Source organism: Sinohyriopsis cumingii, unplaced genomic scaffold (assembly GCF_028554795.1).
Source record: "Sinohyriopsis cumingii isolate HCF-2022 unplaced genomic scaffold, ASM2855479v2 utg001711l, whole genome shotgun sequence".
NCBI lineage: Eukaryota > Metazoa > Mollusca > Bivalvia > Unionida > Unionidae > Sinohyriopsis > Sinohyriopsis cumingii.
This window is the reverse complement of record NW_028316038.1, coordinates 735,737-760,212: the sequence shown is the minus strand read 5'-3', so window position 1 is coordinate 760,212 and position 24,476 is coordinate 735,737. Positions and strand designations below refer to the sequence as shown.

At 37.0% G+C, this 24,476-nt stretch overlaps 1 protein-coding gene across 1 annotated transcript in view; it reads right to left on the bottom strand.

The window, feature by feature from the left end:
• The window catches only part of LOC149771699 (dual oxidase-like), a 143,497-nt gene that overhangs the window by 73,740 nt on the left and 45,281 nt on the right, over positions 1 to 24,476 (bottom strand). The gene's annotated exons all lie outside the window — the stretch shown is intronic.

The following is a 24,476-nucleotide window of genomic DNA, read 5'->3' as shown; positions in this document are numbered from 1 at the left end:
CAGCTTACTTAGCTCAAGCTAAGTTGACAATTGGACGACTAATGAGATGGTCATTATTTCTACAGCAGTACCAAGTCCAGGTACGATACATTAAAGGCAGCGAGAATGTAGGAGCTGACTGCTTAAGTAGACTAGGGACGTCTGAGGTGAAGGGTTCACCTGAGGTCGTATAACTGAATAAGATTAGATCTCCAAAAATTCCCTGATTTTACTTTTCAAGGAGGGGCCTATGTAAAGTGGCAAATTTTATGTCGATCTAACAAGAATACGTTAGCTGAGACCAGACAACCATTCATTAGGTTTATGGAGACAAGCGCGTATCATATCACCATACTACCGTGTACGGTAATGTCCTTTAGAGGGAGAATTTCGTTCTTAATTAAACATTTGTTTATACAGAAGCCAGGCGGACAATTTAGGACAAGGAAAACTTCATTTTCATGGTAAAGTTGTCACAAATTGAGAGATCGCAGAAACTCTGTTACTCAAACTACCAGGGTCAAGTTGACCGTGACTTTGGCGCCTCTGGAAAAAGACGGCAGAGATATTTGATTCTGATTGGTACGTTAAATGAGAGGGCGTGTTCCAACACAAAATTTCATAGGTTTTAATATCTCCCGCATCGAATTTTAATCAGTCTAAGCTTTCCCTACAAGAGGGGACCCAAAGGTTACGACTCCGGGAATTTGCAAGAAATTTCCGCAAAACTGTTGTCCAAAAAGGGGACGATTGTCGAAAGGAACCGACGAACTAATTTACCGATTAGAGGGAGGAACGTTGAAAGCAAAGGTAGTGTGACAATTCCATGTAATTTGTTGATGCCATATATAATGCTTTGCTGAAGTTATTTATTTGTATCTGCATGAATCTTTTTTTTTCTACATTCGTGTAATAATTTGCTTTATGAAGTATAACTGTGTTGAGTTTATGCATAGGAAGTTGTACATTAATCTTCTTTAGATAAGTTTGACGAATTGTTTGAATTTTGGCGTCTTGTTTGCATAAGGATTATGTTCTAAGAATTTAATGCATTATATTAGTTAATATGATTACAAGAATCCGTGTGAATTCGCCGAATTTAGAAGATTTCACGTATGATTAAGAATAAGTGTGTATTGACGGAAATGATCTAGTAGTTGATTGAAGTGATGTATCCTATTTATTCTCTGTGTAAAAACTGAGGCTGGCTCAGAACCCCAGGCCTCGCGTATGTGTTAATGTGTAAGGTCAAGGCGTAACGAATTAGCCATTTGACTAACTAGGGTCATTATAGGACATGTGGAGTCGATTGATAGCCTTAGCGTCTGTTTAGCACTGATAGTGAAATCTGATAACGAGGGAGAATAATGAAGAATTAACCGTTTCATAAATAACGGGAAATTTAGGTTGTCTCTATTTATATTTATCTAAAAGGGAGAAAATAACTCCAGAGACGTATGGAACGAATGAGGTGGTGTTATTCTGAGACCTGTACGGAGAAGCATAGAGAAGAGTGCAGTGAGACGTATAATCCTGTGACGCAATTCTGCGACGTATTAATTTCTGAAGACTTATTCTGAGAGTGTCCTGAGACGGATGGTAGAAAGTATCATTCCGAGATCCAAGGGTCTGAACAGCGACAGAGGAAGCAAAAACAGACTGAGGACGAGCAGGTTATGAAATCGTACAAGACGTTGACTTCGATTGTTCACTCGATCCTATGATGAACTAAATCTATCAGTAAACAGACCGGCTATTTTATTTAGATCTATTTGCGTTTTCTTTGTATTTCGGTGAAAGTTAAATTTCTAAAAGCAGAGTACAATCCTGATGTAATGAATTTTCACAGTGTTTGTATGTAATTGATTAAATTGTTTGTTTACATGTACGGGGGCTCGTGTTGGTTTGTTCTATATACCTGCTCAGATCTCTATCTATTCCACCTATAAGTTTCACCACTTATATTTATATTTACTCGAACCGGGCAATAACATCGAGGGCGGTCAACCCCTAGATAACGAAAACCATATACGGAGGGACATTCACTCCCCCCGTGTAATACTGAACATGTTCGCTCTTTGAAAGCAAAACAATATGTTGAAAAGACGTTAACACATGATTAATTACACAAATGTACATGATTTATGGTGAATATAAACGAGAAAGAGTGCCACTATCTCCGCAACCATGACAACCTTAACAACAAAACAAGTATCTTCGTAACCACAAAACCTTTACCAAACAACCAACTTAATAGCACCATTTGCAAAAGTCACAACGAAAGGAAGCAATATTTAGATTCATTTCACTGAACATTTAAAATGGACTGGGTCTTACAAATATATTTGTATAAATATTACAAAATTGAACCGTAAAGTTATTACATTATTCTCCGGTTTTTTATTTAATAAAGATGCACAAATCAACGTTCTTAATGTCTTTATTTCATTTACAGGATACTCTAAAACTGTTACTGATGTGTAGGAAAACTTATCGGTGTCGATTCACTGTTTTAGCGGACCAATTCGGAAGCTAGTCGGCCAATGGCCAAACAATTCGTCCACACGAATAATTTTAGTACAAATTCAATGATCGATGCTGATCATTCAGAAAGTCCTGGGGAAAATGAAACAATGAGATTAAAATTTATTGTAAAGGTTTCATTCTTATCCAGCTTAACGCAGCTTGTTAAAATGTCAGACAATTTTTATTGCGTTCATAAACTATCCGGGAAAATGACAACGAATTTATGTATTCAAATAAATCATTTTATATAAACATTCAAATACCAAACTTTGAAATGCTACAAAAATATCATATCCGTGCACAGTTTGATTTATGAGACGGTAATAGAAAATAAAAATAATTGTTCTTCTGTGTGTTTCGAAGCTTTATTAATTGACTGCACAAATAAACAGGATTTTCCGGCGTAAAGCGTACATTTTTAACATTGAAAATCTAAATTTAACATTTATTCCCAAATTATTTTGCGTGATGGAGTGAATGTTTTGATCAACCTAACTGAAGGAAATGAGAACCAATAATGTTTCTTTTCTGAACCGAAATTCCTAGAAGACTGGTGGTTCGTAATGGCAAAATCTACATGATGATATACGTATCCGTATTATTTCTAGCCACCTATTCAGAATCTCACCATCTTCTTCCCAATCAACGCTTGCGGAACAAGAAAGTTATCAAACATTTGCTTATTTCTTACACACGTACAAGCATACATACACGAGCGAGCGTTGTATCGCAAGGCCTAAAGTTTGTATCGCAGAGGTATTGGAGTGGAAGTTGCGATATTATCTGCACACTGAAGCACTGAAGCACGCACGATCAGTTGACAAACATTTTGTACTCTTTTTCGTTGAAATGTGACGTGGGCAAGATTACCTTTATGCGTATATTTTTGTGAATATACATTTTAAATTTTGATGAAAAAATGATAGTCTATTGGTAGGATATAGCTGCAATTAAATAAACTTGTAACAAACATCGTTTGATTGATGGAACTGGGCGGTTGTCAGGTTATTACAGAAGCTTAGTACATGTGAATAGTGTGTGTATGTGTGTGTGTGTGTGTTTCTAAGTTCTGAACTTTTAACTTAGCTTTGAAAACAATACAGTCATATCGCTGTGATGTCTGCAGTGTAGCAGTATATAAATTGGTCTAGTACTGGGGCAAAATGCCGCAGACATGTAGCATGATGTCCCACCCAGTCACATTATCCTAACACCAGTCCGACCAGTCCTAACTCTAACCTCTTAATGCTGAGCGCCTAGCGAGGCAGCTGTTAGTACCACTTGTATAAGTCTTTGGTATAATTCGGCTTTGAACCCACGACCTCCCGCATTTAAGGCGAATGCTCTAGCCAGTAGGCCACCCGAGCGATACAATACAGGTAACGAGGTAATACAAGAAATACACTAATGTAAATATTCACTGACCGGCTAGTCGGCCAATGGCAAAAGACTTCGTCCACGCCAATAATTTTAGTACAAATTCAATAACTGATGCTGGTCATTTCGAAAGTCCTGGGGAAAATGAAACAATGTGATTAAAATATATTGTAAGGCGTGGCGTTATACGCACGTTCTGTTATGAGTTGAGGGTGGGGTGTTCCCAATATTTTTTTGAATTACTATGGAATTCCCACCCTGGCTCGTTTTTGTAGGAAGTGAAATTAGTGATAGAGAGAGAGAGATACAGCTCCGAGCCCCCAGTCAGCAATACCGACAACTAAATTATTATGAACACAAAGGTAAAATTCAAAAGAATAACAATTTAATACAATTTAAACGATATTTATTTATCAACCAATCTTATTCCTCTCGACCATGTAACAAACTATTTCATCACGTGATTATAGTGTGAGATGGCTTTCCCCTGTACTTGGTTTCTACTCATCTGTGCTCTACTCTGCTAATTCCTTTCCTCCTTCTGGCGTTCTCCGTACTGCGATTCTTCCTATCCTCTTATCCTTTTGTCTCCTTTTCTCCTCCCCCTTCTCTCTCTCTCTCTCTTTCTCCAGCAACTAGGCTTGTTCTCTGCCTACTGCCTTGTTCTATCCTGTCTCTCTGAGACTCGGGACTTGACTACCCGGTAGTTCTGTCCCCAAAAGCTTCCTTTACGAAGCTTTCTCTCCTTGAATGTACCAAAGTTTCGTTTCCCGCCAATTCACCAGTGGCTTCCTCGGTGTTATTGCTACAACTTCTCAGCACGATGCTTCACAATGACTAATTCGTTCCCAGCCCAAATGACTGTTAAATTCTCGTTCGAATTGATGGCCCCACCCTTCCTCAGTTCCGATTGGATATCAATTATATCCCAGTCGGTCCTGTTTAACAGACGAGCCTCAGGCCATCTGTCAAAGCGGGGAGATTTACAACAGCATCGAGGGTCCTTTGTTCTAGAACAAAGTTTCCAACGTCTACATGTTAGTTTTGACACCTAACGAAGAGGGTTCTTGTACAAACACGAATCGCTACGATAGACGCATCGCGGGCAGGCAAACATGAATTAAGGTTTTCATTCTTAACATGTTTAACTCAGCTTTGCAAAATGGTTGAAAAATATATAGTCATTCACAAACTATTTGGAAAAATGAAAGCAAGTTTATGTATTCAAGGAAATCATTTTATAATTTTATTTAGATATCAAACTTTGAAATAGGTTAAAAATGGCTTATCCTTGTGAAACTTGATTGATTAGGCGGTAATAGAAAATGCAAATAATTTTTCGTCTATACGTTACGTGGTCTTATTCGTTTATAGACTGCACAATAAAGGATTTTCCGGCTTAAAGCTTGCAATTTTAAAAGGTTTGATCTAATTTTAACATTTATTTCCTAGTTATTTTGCATGATGGTGTAAACGTTTTGATCAAAGATTCGTTTGTAATGGCAAATTCTCCATGATGGTATTCATGCCCGTATTATTTTCAGCCACGTGACCAGCATCCAACCATCACCTTCCAAACAACGCTTTCGGGGAAAAAAGGTTAAAAAGTTACCAAACATTCGCATATATCTTACACACATAGACAAATACATGCACAAGCGCGCTTTGTATAGCAAGGCCTCAAGTTTGTATCGCCAAGGAATGGGAGTGTAGTTGCGATGTTATATGGACACTGAAGCATGTATGTATACGCTTACTCCCACATGCACGATCTAATTCTTGTTTTATTTCGTTGAAATGTGGCGTGCACAAGAATATGTTTGTGCAGATATTGTTGTGAATATAAATTTTGAATTGTGAGATGCAATATGAAGAGCCGTGCTTTAGCGATAGACTCCCGATATAGCTGCTTAATAGTGCTTTCAAGTGATTATTCAAAGTCACGCTCTCTTGAATAGAAAAGGGTCTGTCGGTATGTATCTAATATCTATATAATAGTTGTATCTGTACAAACGTAGAGCGGCAGTGGCATACCACCTTTAAAATTAGTCATACATTTACATCCAGTTATCCCTTCAAACAACTATCAAATAAATGGAATGTCTTCTGCTATATTCAATACCGCATTTTTGTTGGATGACCATGGTGAAATCGAATTTTTGGTGAAAATGTGTCTTATCGACATCAAGGCATACAGCGTCTCAGCACCTCCAGATGACCTGACCTAGAGAGCTGTGTGTGTGTGTGACATCACGTATGGATTTCCATGATAGAACCAGTGTTGAAAAATGATGTTATATGCATGCCAAATGTTCGATTCATTAGAATGACGGTTGCTATTTGAACTGCTATTTACAAAACAAATAATCTTCCAAATTTTATTGGTGACTGAATTATTCAATATTGCCTACACTGTCATCTGCGACTAATTTTACGCACAAGAATTGAAAGTGCAGCATCTGAGCCAAAACTGAAAAAAATGCCCCAAAATAGATTATTCTTCTTTCTATCTAGACTCTGTCTTTTCAAAATAACTACCATGTAATAAAGACAATTTCCCAAGGGCAGTTATTTATTATTAAACTTAGAAATCTTTTTGAATATTTTTTTTGTTGTTACCAAAACTCGAAATAGCTGGACACTTTTTAACTAGTTTCTTACATTCCATATTAAATCATTACCCATTTGATATCCTCCTTATAACATATCTTCGACTATTAATACTTGGGATTATAATAGTTACAGGCCATCTGGATCTATAAAATCTTAATTTTCATTAGTCATTGTAGAGGATGTTTTGAATGCAAAAGTCATGGGGTACTAGTATAATAAGTAACGTTAAACATCAAAGAGGGACTGCTCCCGTGGCCTAAGTTGTTAGAGCGTCCACCTTGGATGCGGGAGGACGAGGGTTCGAAACCCCGAACGAGTCATACCAAAGACTTTTTATAAAATGGTACTATCGGCTGCCTCGCTAGACGCTCAATATTAATAGGTTAGTGTTACGACTGTTCGACCATGTGTCTGGATAACGTGACTGGACTGGACATGCTGCTACATGTGTGCGGCATGATGCCCCATTGCTAGACATCACAATAAACTGCCACAATGCAAACATTGTAGCGATATGACCAAAACTGTTCAACCTTAAACATCTAAATCACGCACACACACACATGCACGCACACATCAAGGACGGTCAAGAATATATTGTAAACTTATACTTTCTGACATTTTGTCAGCAAAAGCAATTAATAGAGCAACAATCATCTATTAATTGATGGAACTGAGTGGTTGTCAGGCTATTAAAGTAACTTAATACAAGTGAAAAGGTAATCAATTGAATACGTTAATGGAAATATTCACTGATTGGTGGACGGTAGGACTGATGCAAAAGCGAAATAAGTATAGCCTAACGTATTATAAAAATTTACTGCAGTCAGAAAAGAAGAACCACATTATGTTTCTTAACACATTATGTGGGACATTTTCCACATTTTCATGAGATTTTTGTATAAGAAAATTGAAAATACAGTATCCTTTATATGTCGTGCAAAATAAAAAGATCTTTGATTTAACTTGGACCCTGCCATGGGTACCGTCAGTAAAATTCAGTTATGGGAAATTAACTAATCTGGAATTTATTTCAGCGAAGGCATACAAAATAACGTTATATGATTACTTATTTTCAAGTGATGGTATCTGTTGTTGTTGTTGTTGTTGGGTTTAACGCCATTTTTCAGCACACGATAGGCTATACATGGCGGCCAGTATTAATGGTGGAGGAAGAACCCGGGAAAACCCCGGAAAGAACCACCGACCCTCGAGAAGCTACTGGCAAGCTTTCTCACATATCCACATTGGCCGAATCCGAGACTCGAACCTACGCAGACAGGTGAGATGGCAGTGATCCGTAACAGAAAGCGCATTAGACCACTCGGCCACTCGGGGCCCCAGTAATGGTATCTAGTAAATATGTACTACAGTTGTATTAGAGCTAATAATGTGGTAATGTTTCGGATTGGAGAGAGAGAGAGAGAGATAGGTAGGTAGATGGATGGATGGATGGATGGACGGACGGGCGGGCGGGCGGGCGGGCTGACGGACGGACGGGCAGACAGACAGACATACAGATAGATAGATAGATAATTAAAAGAAATGGAAATACACGTCGTCTAAAACGTAATCAAGGATATAATTTTAAAAGTAAAGTTGTCTAACTGTCAAATCTTTGCTATATCATATCCTGTTCAAATGTTATATATATATATATATATATATATATATATATATATATATATATATATATATATATATACACACGCACATATTGCAATGTTTAAAATGGGGGAAGAAGGGTTGCTAAGGTATTACATGCGTATCAAATCATGCATGAATAAAATCACCCTCTTTCAGAGAAGTGGTTCAAAAACGTCGTACGTTTGTATTTTCGGTCCAATCTGTTCTGAAGAAGCTGACGGATATGTAGACCATTTGTCAGAAAAGATTGTCTTTTTATTTCTTCTTTTTTTCTATTATAAAATGGGAGCTTTAAATATATGATAAATATCATATACACTTAAAGACAGAGAAGATCCAAAGAGAGAAGGATGGATGGTTTATGATTTGTGGTTTTGTGGTTTCCGACATTTATCAGTCAACGATAGGCTACACATATCGGCCAGTATATTGTGGTGGAGGCAGTAGCCGAGAAAACCCCGCGAAGAACCCGAAAGGTACTGGAAACTACAGGGAACCTTTACACGGACGTACATTGGCCGCTCCGAGACTCAAACCCACACAGACAGAGGTGAGCTGTACGTGATCTTCAAACGCGAGTTCCTTAGACCACTCGGACATCCGGGCTTCAAGAAGGATTGATGAAGAAATAGATTAATGTGTGTATAAAGTATAACATGCCTGCATATAAGTAGGAAAACATGGACACAGGTCAGTGACATAATTCCGCACAGGACGACGCTACCCAGACCTAGGGCGACAAATTGTACAGGGCGGCAAAATTCAGGCGGTATTTTTAAAAATGTTTTTTTAAAAGAAACCATTGACGTGAATAAAATTTTGTAGCGAGCACAACAATTAAAAAACAGTTGTCGAAAATAAGAGTTGCATTTCACATCCTTTTCTTCCAGCCATCTTCACCTATGTCCGATCCACGGAGCGTGTGGAGAGCACTTTCGAAGGGGCCTAAGTTTGGCAAAAGAAATTATGTACGACACCGATAATGGTAGGTTTGTTGCACATGCAAAGAGGTAGACTCGTGTAATCGGCTACTATTTGATCATATATGTACTGTCTTGCACGTTCTCTTGTTAGTACAGTTAACAAAATAGCTTCTCTTCATATTTCGATTTCAACAAAACCAGGTATATTGATTATATTGAATTAAAATTAGGAACCCATCCGAACGACCAAATGTGTCTGTGGCAAATATAAATTCCTTTACCTCCAAAGTTGAACAATGGTGAGAAATCAGTCAATCAATAGATCAATCAATTTGAAGCTAGTCTTATTGAATGACGTAAGACATTCGTACGTTTTTTCTTTCCATCAGAGGGAGACAGTCATTACTTTCTTAATTTTAACATTATTATGAAGATTATTTGCGTTTTGGATTTTTAACGCAGGTATAACAATTTTCCAGTCATATCGCTACGATGTCTGCAGAGTGGCAGTTCTCTTATAGCGATATCTAACACTGGGACATCAAGCGGCAAAACATGTAGCATGATATCCACCCGGTCGGAGTACCCTGACACCAGGTCAACCAGACCTAATACTAACCTTTAATGCTGAGCGCCTAGCGAGTCAGATGCTAGTACAGTTTGTGTAAGTCAACGGTATGACTGGGCCGGGTTTCGAACCCGCGACCTCCTACATCCGAGGCTGACGCTCGAGCCACTTAGGCCACTTGAGCTGTATATTATATGAGGAAGCAAATTGATACTATACGGCTCGCAATCAACGCTAATCCAGTTAACAACAGCCGGTAATTTTACCGACAGATCACAAAATCCAAGAAGTTAACAAGTGGTGTTGTGTCGGATCCATCCAATAAAAAACCAGTGCAAATTTTTCTTCGTGGTTAATTGATCTGTTTGTTGAGTCAGTGAGTCTTGGTTGGGAAATACGGTAGAAAGCGTGCATCCTTCAAGTCAGTTAGGTAGGTAGATATATAGTCGGCTAAGGAGGCGGAAGGACTAGTTGCGAAAGTTGTAGATAAGCAATGATCCATGTATCATTAAATGAATTTATTTTCATTTTAAAAGAGATTAAATTGGCCATTTTGAATATTGCACAATAATGAATGATGATTTAAACTGACAGTAATGAAACAGAGAACAATGGTCATATCAATAAACATACAAAGGCGTGGTCATTGTCTCCGTATTGAGAATTAGGTTTACATTTGTATCCTTAGTTTAACTTCTTGTATTTCCAGTAAGCGCAACGTAGGAAAAGCAATATTATACGTATAATTTTAAAAACAGGACTTTTTCTTTGAACACCTAGCAATTTGGATACGGCACAAGATAAAATAGATAAAGTATAACACATCTTTGATGTGACATAGAATACTGGTCACTATTTAAGATTTATAAGCACTATCGGACATCTAGATTTGCATACTTCTTCGTGCCAAATTCAAATGGTCACTGTGTGCGAAGCTTTGAAGGCAGATCTCGGTAATTAAGTACAACATGCAACTTATGATTCAAGCTCATTTTTGTATGATATCGAAGAGGAGCACATTGGGTATAAGTCGTATGACCGCGTTGGGAAAATACGGTTATGACGCCACATGTTTAGAAAAATCATACAGTAATTATTTTGTGCTAACTACTACGTCGACTCGTCCTTCAATATTTTCTCAACATTGTGGTCAGGTTGAATGTCCGTTATATTGATTGTTGACTTGTACCTCCAGAAATACCGGAATGTAACGCGATGACGTCACGAAATATTTTCCCAAATTGGCCTTTCCATCGTCGGAATGTCAATGTCTGTAACAAATACAATCTAGCTCAGAATGATTTCATCCCTTCGTACCTTCCAATTACTCCTTCCTCCACCAATGAAATGTTTGGAATTTGGAATTATTCTGAGCTAAACTGAAATTGTGAAAGGGATTTGTTGTATGAGATTAAAAATCTACTTTCATTTATTGTGAATCCAGATGGTAGGGTGCATGAATAAAAATTACACATACAGTCCCAGATTCTTTCAGCAAAATCAAATCGTTTTCAAGAGTAGCACACATCTATTGACCGATGCAACTGAATGGTTATCCTGCTATTGCATTCGCTTCATTCGTGGTAGATTTATTCAACGGGAGGACCACTGACGGGTTGCTGGATTGAAATATGGATGGTTGTGTCAGTTATTTATTTTGTAGTCTTGAAGGTGGCCTATTACCTTACTCTCTATTCTTTCAGACTTCAAAATGAGCAAATTCATGCGTAAGTCAATTTTACTTCCTTTGGAATGGTTTTTACGAATTTTGCACGTTCATTGCATGGAGAAACCCTTTGTGTGACGCTCAACGTCCGGTTTTGGTTTATGATACGCTCGTTAATAGGACTTGATATGCAACCACATAATAAGAAACGAAAATCAATCAATCAATCAACCAATCAATCAATCAATCTCTCTGTATATCCGTACTTACATCAAGCCAAATAATACGCACAAACTTCCCATACATACAAGAAAGTACTTATTGACCGGCTTTTTACATACTTATCTGTCGGTGTACCGAACGACAACGCTATTTCCATGTACACAAGTACCCTAATTTGAATACAGTAGTTCACATCAATATAGGATCGTGATATTCCTCCACGCATTGTTAATTTGGTTTATGAGGGTGTATAGGTAACTAAGACAATGTGTTGTCAAATGAATGATCAATAAATCCAAAATGAATGTTTGTCTTGTTAGATACTGCAAAATAGCAATTACTATTGAGTTGTTTTTTTTTTTTTTAAAGTTGGTTAAACAAATCGAAAACTTAACAATGGTAAGTAGTCATTGGAAGCAAATTGACTAATTTCTAGTATGTCTTTCAAAAGCAATGACGACTGGTAGCATCTTGAATAGTAAAACAGACAGACAGATCAAAAATATATAGACTTCGGTATTTTTCATATTTAAGAAAGTCGCACTTTACAGTCTTATCAAATAAGCAGGACTTTGCTGTTCTTCTCCGCGAGTGTACGCCTGTGTACAACATATCCAAGTCCTTACGTCAAATTTTCATGGAACATTAGCACAACTTTCTCAGTAAAAATATTCAAGGCCAATCGACCACAATTTTCTTTAACAAATTCTAAGGGACACATAATTCATCGCCACCAATCTATGCGTTACACAAACGTGTAAATTTTCAATATGTAGGAAGCAGAGAACCGCTGCAAGACTGCACATACCCTTCATCATCAACTATTTATTAACATATACTTGCAAAACCATACTTACGGTAGGTGAAAATATTTGTTCTCGAAACGAATTAATTGTCGTGTGCCGACATTCCAAATCTCTGGAACTTTCTAATATTTTTTTACATACATACATACATACATACATACATACATACATACATACATACATGTGGAAAGCAGCATTATGACATTTCAGGCACTATATACATACGAAATGTCCTAATGTTGCTGTGCACAAGGCAAGAGAATCCATAGGCGAAAGTGACAGTAGATTTCCTCGTAATATATGCGAGAAGAACAACATTCAATATCGTAAAGTGAATTTATATCGTTACAAATGACATACTTGCGTACAAATGTCTTAAGGACATTGAATTATTCCCTCTACTTAGTACCCGCTAGTACGGGGACATCTAAATCCAATTGCCTCGGTACAATATAACATCACACGCCAAAAATGTGTCGTTAAATACCAAACAATACCCCATCCATTCTCTCTCTCTCTTCCTCTCTCTCTCTCTCTCTCTCTCTCTTAGGCACTGACTTTCAAAGTAGGAACGGGTGTGCACTTCATTTTCTTACATCAAAATGGTGTAACTGCTTTTTCTATCACGGATAATTCGTTCCTCGTGTTATAATAACAACAGAAAGAATAATAATCCGACAAGTAACAACTATCAAGATATTATTTCTAACGTTAATCAATCCTTTTATGCTGACCCCAACAACTGCCGTCTCCACGTTTCAGGATTCGAACACTTTTATTGTTGTGACTTGTTATTTTGGGTGTTTTTGGTTTTATTTTATTTTTGGGGTTGGGTGGAGTCAGGAATGTTCTTATTTTTCTTTAAATTTAAAAAGCAATTATAATAGAAAAGAATATGATTGACTGTAATATGAGCACGGATAAGCACTTATTTATGACACTATGCTACAAGGAATGCTCATTAATTCAACTCTGAAATTTAAAATTAAGCTTAGTTATCTTTCTATGCAAAGGAAAACTTAACGCTTTTATTAAAAACCGTGTACGCGCATATATTCAGAACTGACATTCTTCTAGATTAGAAGAACTCATTCAGAATGCACATTCATTTTACATGATGTCTGTATAAACGCAATTCGAGGCGTGTGTATATTATCATCCTCTTTATGAGGGTTAAATCCGGGTACGCAGCATACGTATGCCAAAATTGATAAGAGTCAAGTGTTTTCAGTCCGTATCGATTCTTTAAACGAGACAACATTGAAAAGTGGCAAGCTATTGTATTAGTGACAAGCAAAGTATAATCATAGATTTTCTATGCAAGAAAACAAATTAACTACATTTCCATATTTTATTTATTTTATGCTGTTAGTTACACACTAATGTTACACCCTGCGGAGGTAGTTAAGGTGCCTTGCCGTCGGACATAAGTCTGGAACATATCAATGTTGATACGATGTCAGTTTTTAATTCTGATTTGTATCATAGGTCCGACCACACACTGACCAATGAGCCACTATTACTCCATTTCCATTTCGGCAGATATAGATGGTATCTTTTATGCTTCTAAATGTTTAAGAAATACTTCATATTTTTTTAAAAATAACTTTTCATGATTCTAACACGTGTAACATTTTCGTTATCAAACTTATACGGGGAACATTTTTGCTACTACAGTAAATCAATATACACTGGGTTCATCACGTTTCCACGTATACAATAATTTAGTATACTTATAAAATATCAGTTTCGTAGCTATGTCATCGATAATATTTGTAGTGTTAGCCTTAATCTAAGTAGCTTTAAGTGTCATTCAGTTGTTCGTGGCAGTAAAACAAGCAAGCAGACATTCTACCCTGAATTAGAACTGATATACGCCAACAACTGGTTTATGTTATGCCTTCAATAGGGTTAATGTTCTATGAGAAAAAGAAGATCCTCTCAGGGAAGTCTTGTCTCCTCTTCTCAAATATATTGATGTGATGTCTTGTTATTAATAAATAATATAAATCGCCTGCTGGAGTTTTTCTTCAATAATATATACTATTACACCGTGGCGGGGGTTAAAACTATGGCTTCATTTCCGTTTACAAGTCAGGAAGTAAAACCTGGACATAGCGGCAAAGAGGAAGAAACGCAAGCGAATCCATTGGTTTACTCTTTAGCAAGTGAGGCTGATGACATTTTGCATTCATTCAACCAGAAAGGACGATGAAAAGAAGCGAAAACCAGTGACAGATCGATTCATGCGATATCTCATTCAAAAGAAAATTGTGATTTTGACAGGGCAAAATTTAAACAGGAAAACATGAATAAGGGGAACAGTGGACAATTTTGTTACATCTCCTCAAGTGTTAGCCGATAATTGCATTTCCTCGGAAGTTGACATATAGTTGGACTAAAAGGACCAAAGGTGTCCGAAAAATTAGTTAGATGCAAAACCAACTGACCATTCCATTGGCGTCCGCCTCGTATGCGGGAGGATCGGGTTCGAAAACCGGCTGACTAGTACCAAAGACTTATACAAATGGTACTAACAGCTGCCTTGCTTGGCGCTTAGCATCAAGAGGTTAGTGTTAGGATTGGTCGGCCTGGTGTCAGGATAATATGACTGGGTGGGACATCAAGCCACATGGATGCGGCATGATGCCCCTCTGGTAGATATCACTATAAACTGCCACGCTGCAAACATCGTAGCGATAGGACAGAGATATTTTTAAAGCTACTTTAAAAATCACACATGCTCACACACGCAAATCTAATTCTAGATTGTCGTTAGGTCGTAAGAAAGCAACATTTAATCTTACGAGCAACTGTCGAACGAAGGACTAATGGAGGCAGCAAAATTGTCTTCACTGAAATACGGAAATCAGAAACCAAAATTCCCAAACTGTCAGAAGAGCTCTGTAAGGATTTTCTGCCTTTATTAGAAATTCTTTAATTGGCAGAACAGCTCTTTTGGAAAGACCATTACTCTGTATATATTTTAGACTACATGTAATATGCCTGAATCCAAACTACTGCATTATTAAACTACAATATTCACAAGTTTAGTGCATTTTCGGATACATTTTGATTACATTGTTAACATAAAAGAAGCGTAAAACTCAACTAAAATATTCGCAAAAGTGGGATTATAACACCTAGGAACATGTGCTACGTACTCACAATAGTATTTACGGGAAATGAGGTCAATAAATAGGACTATGTTCTTTCCGAAATGGCTGATACCATATTCAGTAATGCATCAACAATCAATTATTTTCCCCGTAATATACGACCTAATCTGATACATATACTAAAACTGTTGTAATGAAACCGGTATAAATAACCATACACTGTTGAGGTATTGATACGTTTTGAATTATTCTCGCTTGTAAAATGTGCAGAAATTCGTACTGGAAGGATGAGTACGACATTCTGCAGACAATGCCGAAGAGGCGAAGATTATAACATTCTTGATTGGTCTGTACCCTGCTAAGACTTCAATCTGTAAGACTTGGATCAGCGGGGTTGGGGCGGAAGAGATGAGACCCGCTTACCGAAATAACGGTACTTCCATTGCCGCAGAGAGATAACGACTATCACGAATAGTATGGATGCTTTAAGAAAAGTACTAAGAGAAGACAAGAGTTAAATATTTGCAAGAACGTAGTTGTTACTGGTTTTCCTGCTTATGAATCAGTCTAAATCAAAGATAGTTTCTCTTCTTTCACCCTTATAATTGAATACAAGTGTGTAGTTTATTTTGTAAAAGACCTTAAGGTTTGCTTAACATTGGCCCATAACGGCAAGCGACATCTTTCAGCACAGACAACACTTCTCCATCAGTGCTCCTCGTGCTTCTAGCTTTTACCTCTTTCATATTACGCTTCAGATGAAGTCCCGTTTTTAGCTTGCGTTAAAGTTATTATTCAGTATCTTCCCACAGACAATGAAATTGAGATCAAAACCTTCAGTTTGTATCCATATGACGAAGAACTACGTTTATCGAGAAGACGCTATAGGCAGTGTGACCAAATTACGATATGTGCTGTTTTCCAATGTGATGCTGATGCCGGTGGTATATTGACTAAACGCGGATAGATTACTAGCTTTAACGGCAAATTTAGCACAATACGGTCTGGATGCGATTTACATTTCTGAAGGTCACAACGAGGAAGCCAACACCATGTTGTATAGGCTGGTATCAAACCCGCGACCTTTGAATTATGAGTCGGACGCTCAGCCGCATGAGTTACCACGGCTCCCGTCCAATGAGGATGGATAATAGATACAACCATCTTTTTCTGTTGCTGTATGGGGAAATAAATGTATAGTGTTTCAGATTTGCTGTTATAATGGACGAGCCTTGAAGGGAATAATTTTACAATTTTTCAAATGTACTGTTATATTGGATGAGAGTCTAGTATAACGGTACAGCTGAAAAACAGTACAATAATTTCTTCATGCAGCTAGAGAAGATTGTATATATCTTAATATACCAACATAATATTTAATTAAAAATGTTAAAAATGCATTTTGTTTGTGTTAAATGAACATTCACGTGAATTTTGTTCTCGTTCTTTACATCCATGAAAAGAAAATAGACCTTTCCATTATGTTGTACTTTTTACTACGTGAAAATGGCATCCACACATCGATGGAAGTCGCGTGTTCGAAGCTCGGCCGAGTCATTAAAAAATTATAAAAATGGTATTAACAGCTGCCTGACTTGACGTTCAGCATTAAGAGGTTATTGTTAGGACTGCTCTGACTGGTGTCAGGATAATGTAACCGGGTGGGACATAATGCTACATTTCTGCTACATGACACCCCAGTACTAGACATCACTATAAACACAAAGGTCAGTCAAAATAAATTTATTAATTACCAGCAAGAGGCCGAAAGTCCGGCACTGTTCTGGCGGAAAACACCAGCACTAATAGTCCCAATTAACGCTGGAATAATGTCAGGGAAAAAAATCAGATTTCTGCTTTTTGTCTACCTCTAAACCGTGGGAAAATGTTACAAAGATGTTTTGAGGCAAACGAGTGAGGACGTAGATAATACGAGTTTCTTTATATGCAGTGGCGATGAGGAAGAGTTTCTGAGCCATACCAGTAAGGTAGTATTCTACATAACTTTATTTAAAAAAGAAAACGTTCTCGATGAACTGAGAAATGTGAAGGACTTTACACACTACAATTATAACAGTACAGCTATGACCAAACATTACAATTATGACAGTACAATCGTGACAGCACACTACAATTATAACAGTACAGTAATGGTAAAATAGTACAATTATAACAGTACAGTCATGACAGCACAGTATACTTATAAGAGTGCAATCATGATAAAACAGTACAATGATAACAGTACAATCATAATAAAACAGTAACAACATAACAGTGCAGTCATGATAAAACAGTACAATTATAACAGTAGTCATGATAAAACAGTACAATGATAACAGTAGCCATGATAAAACAGTACAATGAAAACAGTACAATCATAATAAAACAGTACAATTATAACAGTGCAGTCATGATAAAACAGTACAATTATAACAGTGCAGTCACGATAAAACAGTAAAATTATAACGGTCGTCGTGATAAAATAGTACAATTATAACAGTACAATCATGACGGCAAGGTACATTTATAAGAGTACTGTCATGACAAAATAGTACATCTATAACAGTACAACCATCAAGTAATACTGAACCGAGACTCCATAGGAAGATATAGACAGCTTTGGATTAAAAGACAGCAAAAGTGTTTATTAACAAATGTGACCGTCACCGTTGCTGCGTCAATAACAAGAAAATGAAATGGCAACAATCGGTAGAAATCTCAACAACCCGTAGAAATCGCAATAATAGGTAGAAATCTCAAAAACTTGTAAAAATCGCAATAATCGGTAGAATTCATAACGACCGGAAGAAGTGCAGATTGGAAAAACATATTCACATAATTTGGCCAATCAAATACTGATTTTGTGATAGACTGAACATGTCCATTTTTCGAAAGCAAAACAATATGTTGAAAAGACGTTAACACATGATTAATTACACAAATGTACATGATTTATGGTGAATATAAACGAGAAAGAGTGCCAGTATCTCCGCAACCATGACAACCTTAACAACAAAACAAGTATCTTCGTAACCACAAAACCTTTACCAAACAACCAACTTAATGGCACCATTTGCACCATTATTCTCCGTTTTTTTTTTATTTAATAAAGATGCACAAAACAACATTCTTAATGTCTTTATTTCATTTACAGGATACACTAAAAAGGTTACTGATCTGTAGGAAAAGATATTGGTGACGATTCACTGTTTTAGCGGACCAATTCGGAAGCTAGTCGGCCAATGGCCAAACATTTCGTCCACACGAATAATTTTAGAACAAATTCAATAACTGATGCTGATCATTCAGAAAGTCCTGGGGAAAATGAAACAATGAGATTAAACTTTACTGCAAGGTTTTCATTCTTAACATGTTTAACGCGGCTTTGCAAAATGGTTGGAAAATATGAAGTCATTCACAAACTATTTGGGAAAATGAAAACAAGTTATGTATTTAAGGAAATCATGTTATATAAATATTCAACTATCTAACTTTGAAACGCTATAAAAATGTCATATCCGTTTGAAACTTGATTTATGAGACGGTAATAGAAAATGAAAATAATTGTTCATTTGTATTTTTCGCGGCTTTGTTTCGTTCCGACGTAAAGCGTACATTTTTAACATTTAAAATCTAATTTTCACATTTATTCTCAAATTATTTTGCGTGATGGAGTGAACGTTTTGATCTACCTAACTGAAGGAAATGAGAACCAATAATATTTCTTTTCTGAACCGAAATTCCTAGAAGATTGGTTCGTAATGCAAAATCTCCATGATGGTATACGTATCCGTATTAATTCTAGCCACCTAAACAGAATCCCACCACCCCCTTCCCAAACAACGCTTGCGGAACAAGAGTTAAAGTTATCAAACATGTGCGTACATCTTACACACATACACGCATACATGCACGAGAGCGCATAGTATCGCAAGGCCTAAAGTTTGTATCGCAGAGTCAATGGAATGGAAGTTGCGATATTATCTGCACACAGAAACGTGTGTATACACTTGCTCCCGCACGCACAATCAGTCGACAAACATTTTATACATTTTTTGTTGAAATGTGGCGTAGACAAGATTATCTTGTGCAGGTACTTTTGTGAATTTTCAATTTGAATTTTGAGACGCAATATGAAATTCTAGTGGTAGAGTGCCAATATTAAAAGGATATAGCTGCAATTAAATAAATTTTCTGCAACCATCGTTTGATTGATGGAACTGGGCGGTTGTCAGGCTATTACTGAAGCTTAATACATGTGAATAGCGTGTGTGTGTGTGTGTGTGTGTGTGTGTGTGTGGTCTGCACTTTAAATGTAGCTTTAATGATGTTTCAGTCATATCGCTGTGATGTCTACATTGTGGCAGTTTATAATTTTGTCTAGTACTGGGGCATCATGCCGCAGACATGTAGCATTATGTCCCACTCAGTCACATTATCCTGACATCAGGCCGACCTGTCCTAACTCTAACCTCTTAATACTGAGCGCCTAGCGAGGCTGCTGTTAGTACCATTTGTATAAGTATGACTCGGCCGGGCTTTGAACACGCGACCTCCCGCATCTGCGGCGGATACACAAACCAATAGGCCACCGAAGGGATACAATACATGTGAAGAGGTAATACCAGAAATACATTAATGGAAATATTCACTGATTGGCTAGTCGGCCAATGGCCAAACAATTCGTCCACACGAATAATTTTAGTACAAATTCAATAACTGATGCTGAACATTCAGCAAGTCCTGGGGAAAATGAAACAGTGAGATTAAAATTTACTGTAAGGTTTTCATTCTTAACATGTTTAACGCAGCTTTGCAAAATGGTTGGAAAATATGTAGTCATTCACAAACTATTTGGGAAAATGAACACAAGTTTATGTATTCAAGGAAATCATTTATATAAACATTCAAGTATCAAACTTTGAAATAGGTTAAAAATGGCATATCCGTTTGAAACTTGATTGATTAGACGGTAATAGAAAATAAAAATAATTTCTTTTCTGTATGTTTCGCGATCTTATTGGTTTATAGACTGCACAATAAAGGATTTTCCGGCATAAAGCTTGCATTTTTAAAAATTATTATCAAACTTTAACATTTATTTCCAAATTATCTTGCATGATGGTGTAAACGTTTTGATCAATCTGAGATTCGTTTGTAATGGCAAATTCTCCATGATGGTATTCATGCCCGTATTATTTTCAGCCACGTGACCAGCATCCATCCATTCCCTTCCCAATCAACGTTTTCGGGAAAAAAGGTTAAAAAGTTACCAAACATTCGCATATATCTTACACACATAGACGAATGCATGCACGAGCGCAAGGCCCGAAGCTTATATCGCTGAGAAATAGGAGTGAAGTTGTGATATTATCTGCACACAGAAGCATGTATATATTCACTTACCCCAGCAAGCACGAGTTTATGCTTGTCTTATGTACTTGAAATGTGGCGTGCACAAGATTATGTTTGTGCAGATAGTGCTGTGAATATGCATTCTAAAATTTGAAAAGCAATAAGAAGACACGTGTGTTATCGATGGACTCGCGATATAGCTGCCCGATAGTGCTTTCAAGTGATTATTCAAAATCACGTGATGTTGCTGGGATCTCTTGAATACAGAAGTCTGGTGGTCTATTGCGGATATCTCTATTACAGTTGTATCAGTACAAACGCAAAGCGGCAGTGGCATACCACCTTTAAAATTAGTCATACATTTTCATCCAGTTATCCTTTCAAACAAATATCCCACAAATGGAATATGTCTTTTACTATATCTGATACTGCATTTTTGTTGGATACCCATGGTGAAATCGAGTTTTTGGTGAAAATGTGTCTTATCGAAATCAATGCATAAAGCGTTTCAGCGCTGACCTGAGAGAGTGAGCTGTTTGACATCACGCATGAATTTCCATGATAGAGCCAGTGTTGAAAAATGTTATACATGCCAAATGTTCGTTTCATTAGAAGGACGAATGATATTTGAACTACTATTTGCAAAACAAATAATAATCCAAATTGTATTAGTGTTTTGAATTATTCATTACTGCCTACACTAGCATCTGGGACTAAAATATTTTTTTCCACGCACAAGAATTGAAAGTGCAGCGTCTGAGCCAAACTGAAAATAAAAATGCCCAAGAATAGATTATTCTTCTTTCTATCTAGACTCTTTTTCTTTTCAAAATTACAAATATGTGATAAAGAGAATATCCCAAGGGCAGTTATTTATTATTAGACTTAGAAATCTTTTGAATAATTTACATTTTTTGCCAAAACTCGAAACGGCCGGATAGTATTCAACTAGTTTCCTAAATTCAATATTAAATCATTACCCATTTGATATCCTCCATATAACATATCTTCGACTATTAATACTTGGGATTATAATAGTTACAGGCCGTCTGGATCTATAAAATCTTAATTTTCATTAGTCATTGTAGAGGAGGTTTTGAATGCAAAAGTCATTGGGTACTAGTATAATAAGTAACGTTAAACATCAAAGAGGGACTGCTCCCGTGGCCTAAGTGGTTAGAGCGTCCACCTCGGATGCGGTAGGACGAGGGTTCGAAACTCCGACCGAGTCATACCAAAGACTTTTTATAAAATGGTACTATCGGCTGCCTCGCTAGACGCTCAGTATTAATAGGTTAGTGCAGTGATTCTCAAACTGTGTGCCGCGGCACACTAGCGTGCCGCGAGAGATTTGCAGGTGTGCCGTGTGAGTTTTTAACAAATATTAAAAATTGCTAGCGTTTTGAAACCTTTAACATATCGAAAAATGAAATGGTAAATCAATGTCGCAAAAGTTAAAAAGTAACATATATAAGTTCTGAACCAAGTTATTCGAGTTGTAAACTTCATCAAATCTCGACCTCTTCAAACTCGACTTTTCTCTCAACTCTCTGAAGCGATGGATTCAGACTACAAATGCCTGCTGTACCATATCGACATTCGTTTGCTTTCAATGGGGAAAAGTGTTAAAGCGTCTCGTCCATCGCAAGATTGAAGTGATTTCATTCATGGAGGTTGAGAAAACAGACTTTGGATTCTTTCTTCATGACGAAATCTGGTGGCTGAAGGTTCAGTTTCTCTTCGAGTTATTCGACAAATTAAATTCGCTGAATTTAAGTCTTCAAAGAACCATCGGAAAACATCATCACTGCAACATCAAAACTGAAGTCATTTGATGAAAAGTTGTCGCTGTGGCAAAATAAGGTCTCGAAGGGAGTCCTCGACTGCCTTCCTACTGTCATCGAATCTCATTCAAACAAGAAAATCATCCCCGAAATTCTGGACACACTGAGAGACCTACAATCGGCACTGCAGCATTACTTCCCATCACATGCAAGCGAGGAATATGGATGGGTGATCAATCCATTCGGAAACAATGAAACTACAAATTTGACAACCGAAGAAGAAGAAAAGCTCATTGATTTAAAAAAAACGATAAATTTTGTCAGTCAATATTTCTCGAATAGAGCCTGGATGAGTTTTGGATCTCAATCAAGAAGTCAAATCCTGCAATCAGTTCCAAAGCAATCAAAATAATCCTGCCATTTGTGTCTTCGTGGTTTTGTGAGTTTGGATTTTCAGCATTGACTGAAATCAAATCGAAAGAGAGAGAGAGAGACTTCTTAAAATCGACGATGAAATGCGCGTTTGTTTGTCGACTTTGGAGACTTGCTTCAATCTGATTTGCTCTTGAAAGCCTGCACATCCTTCACATTAAATTTAAAATTAAATATATATGTAAAAATAAATAAGTTCTTCACAAAAATTGTTAAATCTTTTCAGGTGTGCCGTGAACATTTTTAGATCTTTTTTGGTGCTCCGCAAGACAAAAAAAGTTTGAGAAACACTGGCCTAACGTATTTTACAAATGTACTGCAATCAGAAAAAAAAGCACATTCTTTTACTTAAAACATTAAGTAGTAGACCCTCCACATTTTCATGAGAGTTTGATCAGTACAGTATCGTTTATATGTCGCGCAAAATGAAAATATATTTTGATGTAACTGGGACCCTGCCATTGATGCCATCAGTAAAATTCAATCATGAGAAGTGTGTGTGTGTGTGTGTGTGTGTGTGTGTGTGTGTGTGATTTTGATTTTTAACGCAGCTTTAACAATTTTTCACTCATATCGCTACAATGTCTGCAGTGTGGCAGTTTATAGTGATGTCTAGCACTGGGACATCATGCCGCAGACATGTAGCATGATGTCCCATCCAGTCACATTAACCTGACACCAGGCCGACCAGTCCTAACACTAACCTCCCGCATCCGAGGCGGACGCTCTTACCGCTAGCCCACCGGGGCTGATCAATCATAGAAGATAACAAATCGAATGTTCATATTACGACATTACATTCTAGAATAAATTTCAACGAAGGCATACAAACTAACGTTATATGATCACTTATTTTCAAGTAATGCTATCTAGTAAATATGTACTACAATTGTATGAGAGCTAATAATGTGGTAATGTTTAGGATTGGAGTTAGACAGACAGACATACACAGACACAGACAGACAGACAGACAGGCAGATGGATAGATAGATCATTCAAATAAATGGATAAAACATTTCGTCTAAAACGTAATCAAGGATATAATTTTAAAAATCGAATTGTCTGACTGTCAAATATTTGCTTTATCATATCCTGTTCAAAGATTCTCAACAGGCATTCAATAATCTTTCTTTTCAAATAGAATCATGCACATATCCGTGACATTAGGCATATTCAGAATGTCAGTATTTGTTTCCCTCAAATCACGAGTGTGACATGTGAAGATTAGAGAGCAACATGCATACACACAGAGTATTGCGATGTTTAAATTGGGTGGGGGCAAAATTGGAGTTGTTATGGTATTACTTACGTATCAAATCATGCATGAATGAAACCAATCTCTCACAGAGAAGAGGTTACAAAACGTCGTACGTTTGTATTTTTGATCCAATCTGTTGCGATCAAGCTGACGGAGATGTAGACCATTTGTCAGTAAAGATTGTCTTTTACTTTGTTTCTT